At 41.8% G+C, this 14,287-nt stretch overlaps 1 protein-coding gene and 1 long non-coding RNA gene across 4 annotated transcripts in view; one reads left to right on the forward strand and one right to left on the reverse strand.

Moving 5' to 3' along the window:
- LOC111265065 (uncharacterized) overlaps positions 1-14,287 on the reverse strand; it is an 83,278-nt gene that overhangs the window by 53,883 nt on the left and 15,108 nt on the right. The window lies entirely within an intron of this gene.
- LOC111265067 (uncharacterized) overlaps positions 1-14,287 on the forward strand; it is a 60,455-nt gene that overhangs the window by 37,583 nt on the left and 8,585 nt on the right. The window contains exon 2 of the long non-coding RNA XR_002683252.2: positions 864-1,190. This is a non-coding gene — a long non-coding RNA (uncharacterized LOC111265067). The remainder of the gene's footprint in view (positions 1-863; positions 1,191-14,287) is intronic.

Below are 14,287 nucleotides of genomic sequence, written 5' to 3' on the forward strand. Positions count from 1 at the left end.
ATGCAAAATGGCCGAATAATAATAGTAAAAACTATATTCCGTCGTTTGACGATGTAATAGCAATAGCGTGAAAACGGCGGCAGCGACATTTGTATCAGTGAAGGTAACAGAATAACAGTTGTTTTTGGACACGAACGGGCTCTTCTTCGACATAAACTTTCCGTACAAGTAGAGCAGTTTGTCAAATCCGCAACTGCCCATTATCTGTCCTTGCCAATATATCGAGTGCTGCAGTTTGGAGGCTGATTCAATGTGTGAGGGGTTTGACCCGTGTAGAAGGAGATCCGTGTTAAAGTTCTACACGCAGCGCCATTGTCTGTTTGACGCATACTACATTGCGTACACTTACACTTATCAGGCGGACATATTTAGGTGTGAAACGGCGAGAATATGATTTGTACTGAGACTTCTAGACTCTGGCGGAACGTAGACGCAGATGGTATGGTCAATAGCGGGACAATAATGGCTGCCAGTTTAAACAAATTAGAATATTAACACAAGATGTACACATTATCAACTAATTAATTAATTAACGACAAAAAAGGAATCAAATAGCTAGTTTGGCCGTGAAAAAAAAAAGAATTATTTAAAGATACTGCCTTAACTTAATTTGAATTTTATCAAGTAATGATAAACAATTTGTTTTATAATGCATTCATAGAAGGATATTTGCCAAGCGAGTGCTGTGTATTCCACGTACTGGGTTTTTAATGTGCTTATGAAATTGTAAAAAGATCTATGAACTTATCATAATTGGTTTTTCTGTGCATCGTACAGAATAATCAAGCTCGAATAGAGATGGTAGTTCAGTCTTAGCTATGTTGGTTAATCTGTCCGTCCTTCCGTCCGTCCGTTCATTCCAGTCTTCCGAAGATAAGAAGCGAAACTCACGTGTCGGCAGATCATCCCGTCCTGACAAGCATATTATTCGCAGGATTTCCATCACAGGTTACCGCCCGCGCACCATCCACGTCAATGGTGGCGCAATCAAACAACACCCCTTATCGCAATACTCAGCCAATTGGAATGGCTCTGCTCTATGAAAGCGAGGCGACGTCTGAATATGAATAATCTTCGTAGAAGACAAGTGCGGAAATGGCGTCGACCGCAGTAACAGCTGTGCCGTGCACTGTCACATTGACAGGATACGGCAGTACCGATAATACATGAAGCTCAACAGCGTCTAAATGGTAGGACGCTTGTGGTTCTGTAGGAGAATCGCAAGCGAGGTTTTTAATAGCCGTCCACGTTTGTTGCATACATAGTCTGTGCGCTATCGGGTGTAACGACTTCTGCCGTAAAGACAGCCCAGCGATGCGGTCTGAGGTGACTAGGTCCCAGTATTTCGAATGTACCCTTGCTTTTCCTACTCGCATTGTATTCGTGGCCGCTGTCGCAGTCAAACGCTCAATGCAGAATACGTAGCACATGTTGTAACTTGTAGATCTCTGTGTCGATCTAGCTTGCGGATAGTCATTCGGATCGTCAGTAAATTTGGTGAGATCAAAGCCGCTTCAGCGTTACGAATAGGACACAGATAGCGGCTTAAGGCTATCAATGTACGTAAATGTAATACAAACAATTTAGGTTAGTACGTTCAGAGCAGAAAAGACCAGACCAACATGAATCGAAATGTTTAGGTGACAGGTTTTATTGTGACCTTTATCTTTTTCTGTGTCATGATCATTTGACAACTAATCACTTAGTAAGGAGTAGCTATATCGACACGGCATCCTTTGCGCATAACGTTAGTGATGATCCATTGTTAAGTCAATGAGTCAGCCAATCCCTATAATAAACTACCGTTATAAAAGTCTTTTTGATGAAAAAGTTGATTCGAGTAGAGCAGGCCTCTCCATCACCGTATCACAACAACCACAAAGCGTTAGACCGTGATGGCCACAAAGATAATTGGCCATTAAAACCTTGACGATCAATGACTGGTGTCGATGGTCGGACTTGCCGCCTTCTCTTCCGTAAAAACGCAAATCTGCTTATCACTTACGCCTTTGATACCAATCTTTACTGCTTAAATAGGAGCATTAACGAGATTCGACTTCTACTTCGCGTTAAGAAACCTTTTCCTGCGTTTACGCTTCGAAACCGCAACAAAACACCGGCAACAACATATTTTTATATGAAAAGTTAGCGACTAGTAAAACCCAGCAACTCTATCACGGCCGCTAGTTATGTCACAGGGGCATGAATTGTCTGGGCATGAGCGCGCCAGACTGCTTGGCGATTCGTCCCGTTCCACCCGGCTTCTGCTTACATTAATATTACTACCTTACTGCTACTTACACATATTGTCTTTACTAAAACGATAGCTTTCTCCGACGTCAAAACGACCTGAATTTCGGTTCCGACTAACGGCTTTATCGCATGATGTATCTCGTGGATATTACTATTAACGGATATATATCGGATAGCCCCACGCAGACAGCGTCTAGGGCCAAATGAAGATTCCGGCCGGTATGACAGTAGTCGAATTAACCCACGTCACCCAGGGCGATCAGAAGGTTCCTGTGCAGTATATAACTAAACGAAGAGGTCGGGTCATGCATAAGCCTTTTCCGCAAGAAAGGTAGAAACGATGGTTGAATTAACGTTTTTTGTCTCGTGATTCCTTGATGACTCTGAGCGTTTTTGATGAGTCCCTCAAAAGCGCAACAGGTTACCTTTTTTCGGTTATGCGAAATAGTATAAATAATTTAGGAAAGTACGAATAGCTTTCGAAAGCAGTAATCAAGCTATTTGCCCCCATGCTTGTTTAATGCTCAACGCGTTACTTGTTCTTCTTTCTAACACACGCACCTGCCTGGACCACAAGGTACACACCGCACATTTATGTCCTATATTTACCTAATTTTGAGTACAATCCAAACGTAGGAAGAACAAATCGAGAGTTAATCTATGCAGGGCAAATTTTGCCGCTTTTTTCGAACTTTGGAAACGGATGAAAAAATCTAGATTCATTTACGTGCAACGCTACCGATTTAATTGGAGCTCTGTAAACTAGTATAACAATCACAATGCGTTCGGAGGTAAGAGCTATTAGAGAATGTAATGAGGGCACCTCCGACAAATTCTATTGAATGAAATCGTTGGACGAGCATCTGCTGGCCCACAAGTTAACCTTGTAAAACTTCACCTAATTATCATAGAACGCTATAGAGACATTTATATACAGTATATAGAGGCTTCGTTTCGACGAATCGCGCCAGGTTAGATTAGGCCGGAAGCAAGCTGTCAAAGGGAAGACAACACGAGATAATGTCCTATCAAATTGGTATTCATATACTTGAAACGTCGCGCTAATCCACCTTCCAAATGAAACTTGCCACGCTTCTGGGTCACTGTGAGGAGATCGAGACGTAAATGCTGGTCTCGTCTTAAAGATATATAATCATTGTATGTTACCCTACAACAAATGAACCGAAGAATGCTTTTGCTATCCCTAAGAACTTTCATATCCTCTGCGAATACGATGGAAAGCTCCAATAATTATGTAATGCGTCATAAAAAAATGACGCGATACGTCATTATTTTATGATTGCTCACTTATCTTTTCAAATGTAATCGAAAACAGAACGGTGGATGCTTTACAGTATACAATAGCGATATCGGCACCTAGCGAGCAAGCTCGTTGCACACTTACTTGCGCCGGCATAGGGATGTATTACAAAGCGACAATTCTAAAATCCCATCAGGTACGTATATAAAAGATATAGATAAAAGAGTCTGTATCCAAGTTTGGGGATTTGGGCGGGTTGACGGACACGTTGCAATGAAAACGAAACTACAGTTGAGCGGCTTATCAGCACTGTGCTGCCGCCACCGCCGCCGCCGGTGACAGGAAGAAGGATACACGAATGCCCGAACAGAAATATTGACAGGCGCCAATATCTACTTCGCGTTCAACGAACCAAGAGCGGCACTGCCGTTAGCAGCGGCCGCCACAGCTGCGACTTAAACACCGAACGGAAGATGTTTCATTACGTTGTTATCGAGCTCTGGCAAATGGCACGACCTAAATGATTGTGTAATCGCTGTCAGGTGATCTCGTCGATTGTTTCTGCGATTGACGTGCCGTCAAACCGAGGGACAGCAGGCCCCTTCAAATGAACCATCGATTTCTCACGCTTATCCAATGGCGGGGGCAGAAAGGTTGCTTTAAAAAACGGAAACAGTCACGAGAACATGTGCCGTTATTAAACTGGAAATTAGTCACATTAGGAAGAAGCTTGTGTCGTTCAACAGAGGAGAAATGTTCGTCCTATGTTAAGAAATCGTTAAATAAAAACTTACTGACCGGCTATAGAGTATTATTTACAAGAGACTCATAGAAATAAGATGATGTTAAATTGTTGCGGAACAGATATGCAGATGATTATAATCTTTGACAGTTTCGTGTTATAGCTAGCGTGACGATGTGTTTTCTTGCATTGACCATAAAACAGGTCAGATATTGTAAACTTACTACGGGCTGACCTAATACACCAATACATATAAACGGCTTGATAAATAATCCATTGATGGCAGGCAATAAATAGTTAGATCGTGCGTAAAATAGGCATGACAAAGGTTTGGCTTGCCTACAACGATCGGAGTAAAGTATGGTATGAGGGGGAACGCTGTACGAGCATACAGTTGATACAAACTGCACGCAGCTGGCATAAGAGTGCCCTAAGTGATTCAATCAAAAGTGACTCGCGGAAAGGTCAAGGGATCTGCAGTGTGGAACGCCATAGAGACAGCGACTCGTGAGGTCCGCTATATACAATTCTAATACAACCGTTGAACACTGTATCGAGTTGAAGTACAATTGGAACTGTGTTGAAATCAGGGGGGCGTGCAACACTTTCCATGGATACCCGCAGACGAAGATATCACTGCCCCGTCTTTTTTTGTGCCGAAATCTCAGAAGTAACCTAATGTGTCGATATTGAAACGAGATAAAGTAGTTTGTCATTGAGCTTACTGCTGGAAAAGAGTCAGGCCACGAGGTGGCCTCAAACCGCATCTAATCGAAATGCAATTTGATTAATATATTTATGCCATAGGCGAGTGAATCGGACAAACGTACCTGTAGTGCTACGCCTAAGCACACTGATAAAATACAGATACTGCCTGGGTCTGATACCCATGAATATATATACGAACTCATGACCGAACAGATTATTTTCTGTAAACTGAGTCTTCCAATGAAGGGAAGAAGACGAACAAAAATTAACGGTAATCAAGTTAATCGTCATCCTTGTTGAGGTCTTCCGCTTCAGAAGCTGTTTGCAAAAGCTCACATAAACACTGTCTTTTTCCTGTTAGTACTCAAACAGGGTGCCTCATTTACGGTCTTCATATAACAATTGAAAATCGCCGAAATATTATAAAAGCAAATACAGAACGATTCATATCGTTTGTTCGTTCTTGACCTCATGCTAATCTCTAATCGAAGTTGGCACATAACTCCGTATACAACGACGTAACGACTTCGGTCGTATGTACTTTTTTAAGACGACAAAAAAAAAGGTAAGGAAAAATTGACTATCTTATACATATTTACGGATGCATTTACCCTGCTAATAGTAGGGAAGGTATCATCTGCACACCGTTTTTGGCTTGTGCGATTTTCTTGTTTTTCCAGAAACGAAAATAAATATAAAACGCCACACAAAAATTATTTTATAAACAACATCTCCAAATTTTTGTGGTAACAACCAACGCCAAAGATGCCATGCCTTTTGGTATTGGTCGCATCTTGGCGCTCTATATCCGGTCCGATAGTTCCTGAATCACCTTCAGTACGCTTTTAAATTGGGCAAATTTTCAGCTAACCTAGTAACAACCATATAGGTGGCATCGAAATGCTTTCAAAATAGAACTAACTACCCCTGCACTATTAATCCTTTTCGCCTTTGTTGCTACTCTCAGTATACGGCACATGATCAATAGCAGGAGGTCCTTTTATTATCGAAAAAATGTTTAATTTTTATTGTCCTTTGTGTAAGTCCCCCTCTTTTTCCCCCTCAGCCTTATCTTTTTTTCAATAGCAAAAAGAAATTCATGCGGTAACATGCCGGCCAAAGTGACCTTCAGCCAGTCGCGCATTTATTTAGCTGCTTGAGCATCTTCTAGTTAGACGAAGCTTCTTCCAGCAAGCTGCGTCCTGAACAGTTCTCCCGCTACACAATTATCAGTGTCACAAATAGGAGAAGTTAAATACGAGCGCAGCGATGGAACGAGCAAGATCATCACTATCATTGCACCGATGACAATAATAACGCTGGTAGCGACAAGTCGTCATGGTGTTGTAATGTACGTGGCTTTCGTAACTCCCTTCGTTGTTATTTGCGTGCATTTTTCTGCTTTTCTGTCGCGACAATGGCATTGACAGAAGCGAACAACGACTGAAGCAGTAGTAGAAGACGGAACGATGCAGCCGCTGTAGTGAGAACCACTGCCCCTGAAGGCCATCTTCGTTTCCGTTCTGTTCCGTCGACTTTTCATCTTCGTCTACGCGTGTGATGCTTGTCCTATTCTGACACAACCATGAATACACGTACGGAGTTATTGTTATTGTTGTCGGAATTGCGATTGATTCAGTCGCTTCGGTCCCCTCACTCTGAAACGGCTGAATCCTCCTGACTCGAAGCTAGATATGTTACATTTGTTGGGCTCGAAAATTCTTGGAATATGGCCCCGAAAGACATCTGTGTTTGCCTTTCTATCGCAGTTGAACAGTCTGGCGTCGTTTGGCCCGCTGGGAGATGGCTAAATACATTCCGAGAATCGGTGGTTCAGTCGAGTCTGTAACAGCGGCAGTGGCTACAACAATATCAACAACACATGCCCAAATTAAATGACGGATAGATCATTTATCTTAAATGCAAGCAATTATAAATCAATTTTTGCCGCTGTGTGTGCATTTTAAATTCATTGTTGCAGTAGTCAAAATGATGCTGCTCGTATTTTAGCTCCGCTTCCTAAGCCGTTGGGCGTTACGTTGTACGGCTCGATACCAACATGGAGCGAGGTGTTTCTACACCTGCATCGAACCCAGACGTCTAATAGGCAGTCACGTTTCCTGCTGCGATTGCACGGGAACTGTAGTCAAAGTAATGAAACACAGCAAAAGCGTGAAAAGACCAATATTTTAAAACAACTGACAAAGATGACGAAGACCTACATGTGGGATACTGGAAATAAAGAGATAAGGGCTTAACTTTTATAATTACTGCGCATCAATACAAATGTGCTACGCGAAAAAAGCACATCGAAACAGCATTGGAGTGACATCAGGTGTCTGAGGCAACCGTTTCGATATAACTATGATATCCTCGTTGGTAGATAATTTCTTAATGTCATTACGTTGCCTCGTTTTTCTCAAAGTTTCTCACCCCAGACAAAACCAGTGTCGCACAGAAAGGACTACGCACGTCGACGTTTTGACGTGTAAACGTCGCTGACGTTATTGTTTGACGCACTAAAGTACAATCATTTTTCATTCACGCCTTTCGACTACAAGAGTCACGGGTATCCTAAATCGATACCGAAATCAACAGGACATTGGGGGTGGAGACACTGAGAGACCGGCCAATACTTGCCTCTGTATCGCGTGAACGTCTTCGATGTAGCACGTCAACGTAAACACGCAAGATAAGCTTTGCCCCATGACGAAAGACAGCTGTTTTGATCTGCGTCCTCGAAAATTTAACAAAAAGAAAATAAGTCGATTTTTAGGTGCTTTCCTTGCTTCCATATTCAGGAATCTTTGATTAGATTAGTACCACAGATGAATCTGAAGCAGCACTGCCTTCACTAAAATAATATTAATAGTGGCATCAAAGAACGGGCGGCGCACGTATAGGTCGAAGCCGTTATTATTCAGCTATATATTAGAAACAAGTTATTTTCACTGATTACGTCCTGTCGATGTCTGCTTGTATGAGCTCTTACATAGAACAATGGTAGACTGTATGCATTGAACGGTAGTATCCTATATTCGAAGACGTTTTTTTTTAGTGCGTTCCTGTACAATACTGCATTAATCGGTAGCTTGTTTACTTCCCTGCAAGCTTGAGCCAATTTTGAATGTCATGCCTAAATCGCAGAAGATATCTAGATTATACGGGCCAACACAGCCCCTTTGCCACTGTGGTGCATTATAATCCAGATTGAAATATACATCGGGGAAAAAATATCCGGCTTGTGTTTACCTGTCATGTCCGACTGCAGGCACCAGGAGAACCGGGGAAGCAATGGGATTTTGACACTGCGTTAATGCGTGCAGAAATGAAACTATTCCATCGCCCTTAGTTCATAGACCTGTCCCGGAGATCTATTTTACGGTAATGATAGTAATAGTAATAATAATAATTATAGTAATAGCGATAACAAAAACAGCCGTTCTGAGCAACACTGAGCATTGCCGGCCACGCGTTCGGATAATTCCATTCTGCTCAGGTTGAGAAGTATGATAAGATACACATGTGTTATTTCTTGCTATCTACATCTTGTTTTTGTTGTTGTTGTTGCCATTTTTGCTCTCAACGTACCGTATGTAACGCTTCTCTCTATTTTGCCGACTCCCCTTTTGGGAGTATTATACATAGCCAGGTGCGCGGGTTTCTATTGGCGTGACACGAAAAACGTAAGCGAGAGTCAGCATGTTTTTAGCACCTTGAATGAACATCATTCTTAGCAATAAACAAACAGCAGTAATTGCTTCAGTACCAGGCACAACGAACGTCTACTGCAGCTAATGTTTGCGAATCAGTCGCCATTGCTAACGCTGAACGATGCTGGTCGCTATTGGCATCACACGTCTACCCCGAATACGTACAGCTACTGGCGCGTCGGGTCGTGAAATCGGGCGCAACCCTTCGCCCACAAGATCTAGGAGAATAGTAACGTAAAAAGCGTTCGCTTGTTCGTGCACGCCTACGATCAAAAAATAAAAACAGCATTCACCAACAATTCTCGGACACGCTGTAAGTTTTCGAAGCATGGACAGTGAACGAGATAGAAGAGTAATCGGGCAGAAGGAACAAGACCTGCAACGATCCCCACCATCAGCATCGTGAAAGAGGTAGCGTACCAACGGAATGGCGGAACAACAAACGATGAGCAGCGAATCAGGCGACGCAGGTTGTTCATGCACCAATGTTCATAGAATTTGGCTGCCTCCAATACCAATCGCTGGAGAGGCCAATGACTGGATTCTCGTTCACATGGCGTACGTCTCCGACATGCCGGTGGAGGCAGTGAAAGCCATCGCGGCCGCAAGCGATCCATTTGGCAATCATCCACTTACCCTATCCGCTGTCGACAGTTATGAAAAATATGTCTTCTCAAAAGCTAACAATGTTCGTTCGTGACCGTGGCACTTCTCAACTCAAAAGCGTTCCGTGCGCAGAGTACGCTGTAAGGCCAAGTGCAGTAATCGTGACAGCTGATCTGGACGGATACATAACGCCGCATTAATTAGAAGACACGTGTTGATTGCAAGGGAATAAACTTCTCTATACCGTAGAATTTATGTTATGAAGTCCGTTTGACATCGCATGAGATGCAATAGCTTACAAACGATACCGGTGGTATACAAGTAAATAACATCGAGATTAGAAATGGGTCAGGTACGTGGCATAGTGAAATGATTACGTTCATGTTTATATAATTTAGGCTACTTGTATTAAACGGCGAGTCTGGATAAAAACTAAGAGAGAGGGGCAATAAAAAAAAAAACGGAAACAAAAGCCAAAAACGCACGAGACAAAAACGTAAATTGCTTATAAGCCGCCTGTCTGTTAGCTACCGTCGAAGGTGATCACTGTTGCATAGGGCTGTAATTATGCACGAATCGAGTGAACCGAAAAGGGGAACAAGTAAGATCTATCAGTAAGCAAAGTCGAATCCAATGAATAGATGGTTAAGGACTAACTACTAACACCAATACGATCTCACGTCTATTCCTCATCGGCGATTTTGCTCGGAAGATCTGCCTGCTTCTATTAAGTGCTATCATCGGAAGACATGGCTTTTGACACGCACCCGTGACGATTCGCGCACTGCTACTTTCGCCACGTCGGCATAAGGCGTCACTCTATTATTGAACAAAGACTAAATGAATTGGACGACGAGTGTCATTTCAATGTGCCCATAGATCCACATGATGAAGGAGGCAGATATTTTTGAATTACGATATACCATTTTAGTATAGGGAACAAGACAAGTTTAGGATCTTTCTCTCACTAATTTCAAGATGGATGACATAGCTACGAATGTCTATCGATATGAAGAGTGTTAATACTCTTCATATCGATATAGATCGGGCTAACTATCTATCACTTGAAAAAAACCATATTTTCTTTCTTTTCCGTTCTTAATCATGTTAGGCTCACTATTTATTTTACAGCCGTCCGTATAGACTTTAGCGATAACTATACTGGAACTCGGGACGGGTCACAGCCAGCAATCGGATGATGATAAAATGGTAACGCCGATCATCACCGAGTACAGGTGGGGTAGTGAACGGGTAACTAGAAAAGTTATCGAGTTCATTTCTAACAAAATCGCATATTTCCCTAAGTGTTATCGAAGTTAAACTTTTAGCGGTAACATGAATATGTTGGCCCCTTGTAATCCAATGGCGAAAATGCTTTGTTTACGGAGTTGTATGAGCTCGATCTTGTATGCACAGGTTCCATTCATAAGGGTAAATTGTCGCAATACCGAGCCAAGAAACAAGTACGGGTTTTTTTTCAAAAGTATCTACTGATCCATTGGAAACGTTAAGGCGAGTCATATCGAATACCTCAGATATATATCATCTATTCATATATGTATCTACCATATATATTGCCCCTAAACCCTTAGCTTTCAGGTTGTCTTGGTAGAAATTCTTGTACGAGCCGAATGAAGAGTCGTCTCAACCTAACCTATGCTGACTAAACTAACATTAAATTTAGAGATTAATTGAATTAGCCTAAAACAGGAATGGAAATTATTTCCACTACCACTGTAGCCTGCGCCGCCAAATTCTGAACGGAGAAAACGTTTGGACAGTCCAAAGAGTCTCATTGCGCAGCGCCAGCCCTCGTCTTCGATATGGCCAAGCTATGTTCAGTTTTTCTCATTTGATCGTTCGTTCCGCCGATTTTCTAGTGTAACCGAACGAAAAATCGGGAATCGGTCGGTCAGAATATAGCAAAGTATTCTGTTATTTGAATCCAGCCGTAAAGTAGACTTGGCGTGAAATTAGGTGGGACCACACCACGAAACAGCTGTGTAGAGATTGAAGCCTGAGGTGCAGTTACTACTTATTGCTGCAGAGGCTTTCCCTCGCGCTAAGTTCAAGTGAAAATGGTCGAATAACTTTTCGATTTGGTCTTCAAGCAATTAAGTGGCTCCTGGCAACTTTCACTGAACAAAAGCGGGGGCTCTGTTTTACGAGACCCAAATGGATCGACCCACGGCGCTGTTGTCTCTGCTACCTGTCTAGAGAGAGAGCAGAATGCTTAATTTTTTTTCCCATTTTGTCGACGTCATCGGCCTGATTTACTTAACAGCCTAGCGTAGGCTAGACTTAAAGGCACGCCCAGGTTATTCGCTATTCAGAGTCAAGACGAATTATATTTATGGTCAATATCAATAATCATTTAAGGTATATCGGTTAGCGGATCGAGGATGAGTATTTTGCTTCACAACTAAGTATAAGATCCAGATGAAATCTGGTTGTTCCAGCCTGTTTCTACGCGATAGCCATAGCAAGGTAGCAAACAATGTTACCCCTCCGAATACAGTTAAAAACATGGTTTTAAAAGCTATAAAGGAAGCGATTCGTACGGGAGGAACGTAAGTATTAAGTCTGTTCACCTGAACGAGAGTTGAAAGCTGGACCGGCGAGAAAGGTATCGGACATTGCCTTCTGCCGAAGCTAGATAGAGATTCGATTTCCACCATCCATTCGCTGCAGATAGCGCGCGTTTTTTCTAGCACAAAGGCCAGATTTGAATACATCACGACGTTATGTATCAATTGTAGTGCTGTGGAATCACTAACAACAACAAACCACAGAGCCCAATGCGTATCATCAGTTACGAGTTTTTTCTAACCTAAATTTTCACCAAGCCGTAAAAATTACGATACGGAAGAAACGCCTGAGAGGATTCCACTGGCGAAGGCTGAACGACCTTCAGAATCGGTATAAACTGAGCGACTCTATGCTGTTGAAGCTGTCACGGTTCTCTTCCATGAAGTGCATTGGGCGAATGTTTCTCCTCATAACGGACCAGCGTTTTGCGATCATACGAGGAAACGAGACGTCGCTATTTTCGTTATCTAATAGAGCAGTAATTTTTTGACAGTCTCAGATCCAGTTTGTTTTGTCTTACGAGTACAGGAACATCTTTTGCCTGCCAGCAATAGACGATCGTTCGCTAATAGCCATTACTCGAATGGATATACTTCTATGGGATTATAATCCTACATGTATATATGTTACATGAAATAACAGTGCTGGGATAACGGCAACCGAACTGGCGCCCCATGCGTATTTGGTCAATGTTGACAGGCTACCTGGCTGTTGCATGACTCTACTTCGAAACAAGAAGTTGCTGATCATGCCAGTCAAGCAGAGGGAAACATCGTAGCCAGCTCGATGTTTCCCTCTGCCAGACGATGAAGTCCTGATCTGTTTTTGTCAATAGCCTACACCGATTTTACATCCGTCCATTTTGATGAGTCTCCTAAATAATGGCGTGAAAGCTGGTCGCCGACAGCGGGGGGTTCTTCGATGCTAGCAAAGCGCGCTATTTCGTGGACGGCTTGATCGGATGTCAAGAGAGACCAGCAGCATCTGTTTCTATTATTTCGAACAGTCAGTGTTGTCCGAACGGAGAACAGCCGCAACGGCTATAGCGACTAGATAACCAGATAGAGTAAAATGACAGTTGTACTGCATTTTATGAATCGTAACGTATCATGATTAGGTCACATGTGCAGATTTTTATCGATGTGCTTGCTTTTTTAATTTATTTATAATGTGAATTTAAATGTTATATATATATACAATATATTATTATAACTAACTTATATATATATGTAAGTTAGTTAGGACAAGAAGAAAAATTATATATGTATATAAAGTTTTAATCTAAGTGTTCTATGAATCTTGTTTGTTGTAAAGAGTTTTCAATTTAATTCGAGCAGATACGTATTTACAACTATACAGATATGTACAGCCAGTAGGAAATGCGTTTGCTTCAGCCAACCAACGCCTATGTTGAATCTGCTTCCTCTTTCGATTTGTTAATTATATAGCTCGTTTTGTCAAACAGAAAAAGCGGCTTCAATTTTAGAACAGTACAACATTTGGGAAACGTTATTCGACTTACTTCAGTGCCGTTTCGCAATTGGGCCTCCATATTGTAAAAGGCAAAGGGAGAAAAAAAGCCTTTTGCCTTTACTTTTGGATGGCCAAATGTTTTCTTCTTCTTCTTCTTGGTTATTCTTGTTTATATTCTTGGCTATTCTTGGTTATTATACCTGATCCTACTTTGGCTGTAGCTCGCTGGCAGTCCAAGTACAACTACAGATAGCGGTTTACTAACCGTTAGTGGAAGAACCCTATGTACACCTATATACGTTCGTCGCAAACGAAACTATATAGGAGTTCTACCTCTTAAAAACATTACGAAACAACGAAGCAAGGCCAGATTATTCCCTTAAATAAGTCCGTTTCAACTAAAGATGTTTGTGAAAGGTAGAGAATAATGTAAAAAAGACCCTCGTATTGTGCCAGAGGTTGGCCATTGAGACCACCCATTGGTGGAAACTTATATAGATATAATTAAAGATAAAATTCGATATCTAAGTCGGAAAAGTGAGAGAACCAGACAAACAGATGAGCGCTATAGATAACGTTACAGGTTGAGACATCCACTATCGGGGAGCGACTTGCATGTACCTCACTCGGACATGAACAGTATAACACGGCATTTAAGGTCCATTTACTCGCTTATATTCTCAACATATACAGTCATTATGATTTAATTCATAGCTTTCTCTATAAAAACAGCAATTTATAACGGCGTCCAATTAAAAACAAGGTGTATTCCAAGCTAGCTGACAAGCTCCTAGTGTCGTTGCATGGGAACGCCATAAAGACGCTACAAGAAAATGCTATAGTCGTCAAGCTCGTCGTGCATCTTTATGATAAAGCCCTTATTTCTAATATTAACTAGCTTCTATTCCACATTAAATAAATTGATATTGCACATGTAAAACG

Source organism: Varroa jacobsoni, unplaced genomic scaffold, assembly GCF_002532875.2.
Source record: "Varroa jacobsoni isolate VJ856 unplaced genomic scaffold, vjacob_1.0 scaffold_928, whole genome shotgun sequence".
NCBI lineage: Eukaryota > Metazoa > Arthropoda > Arachnida > Mesostigmata > Varroidae > Varroa > Varroa jacobsoni.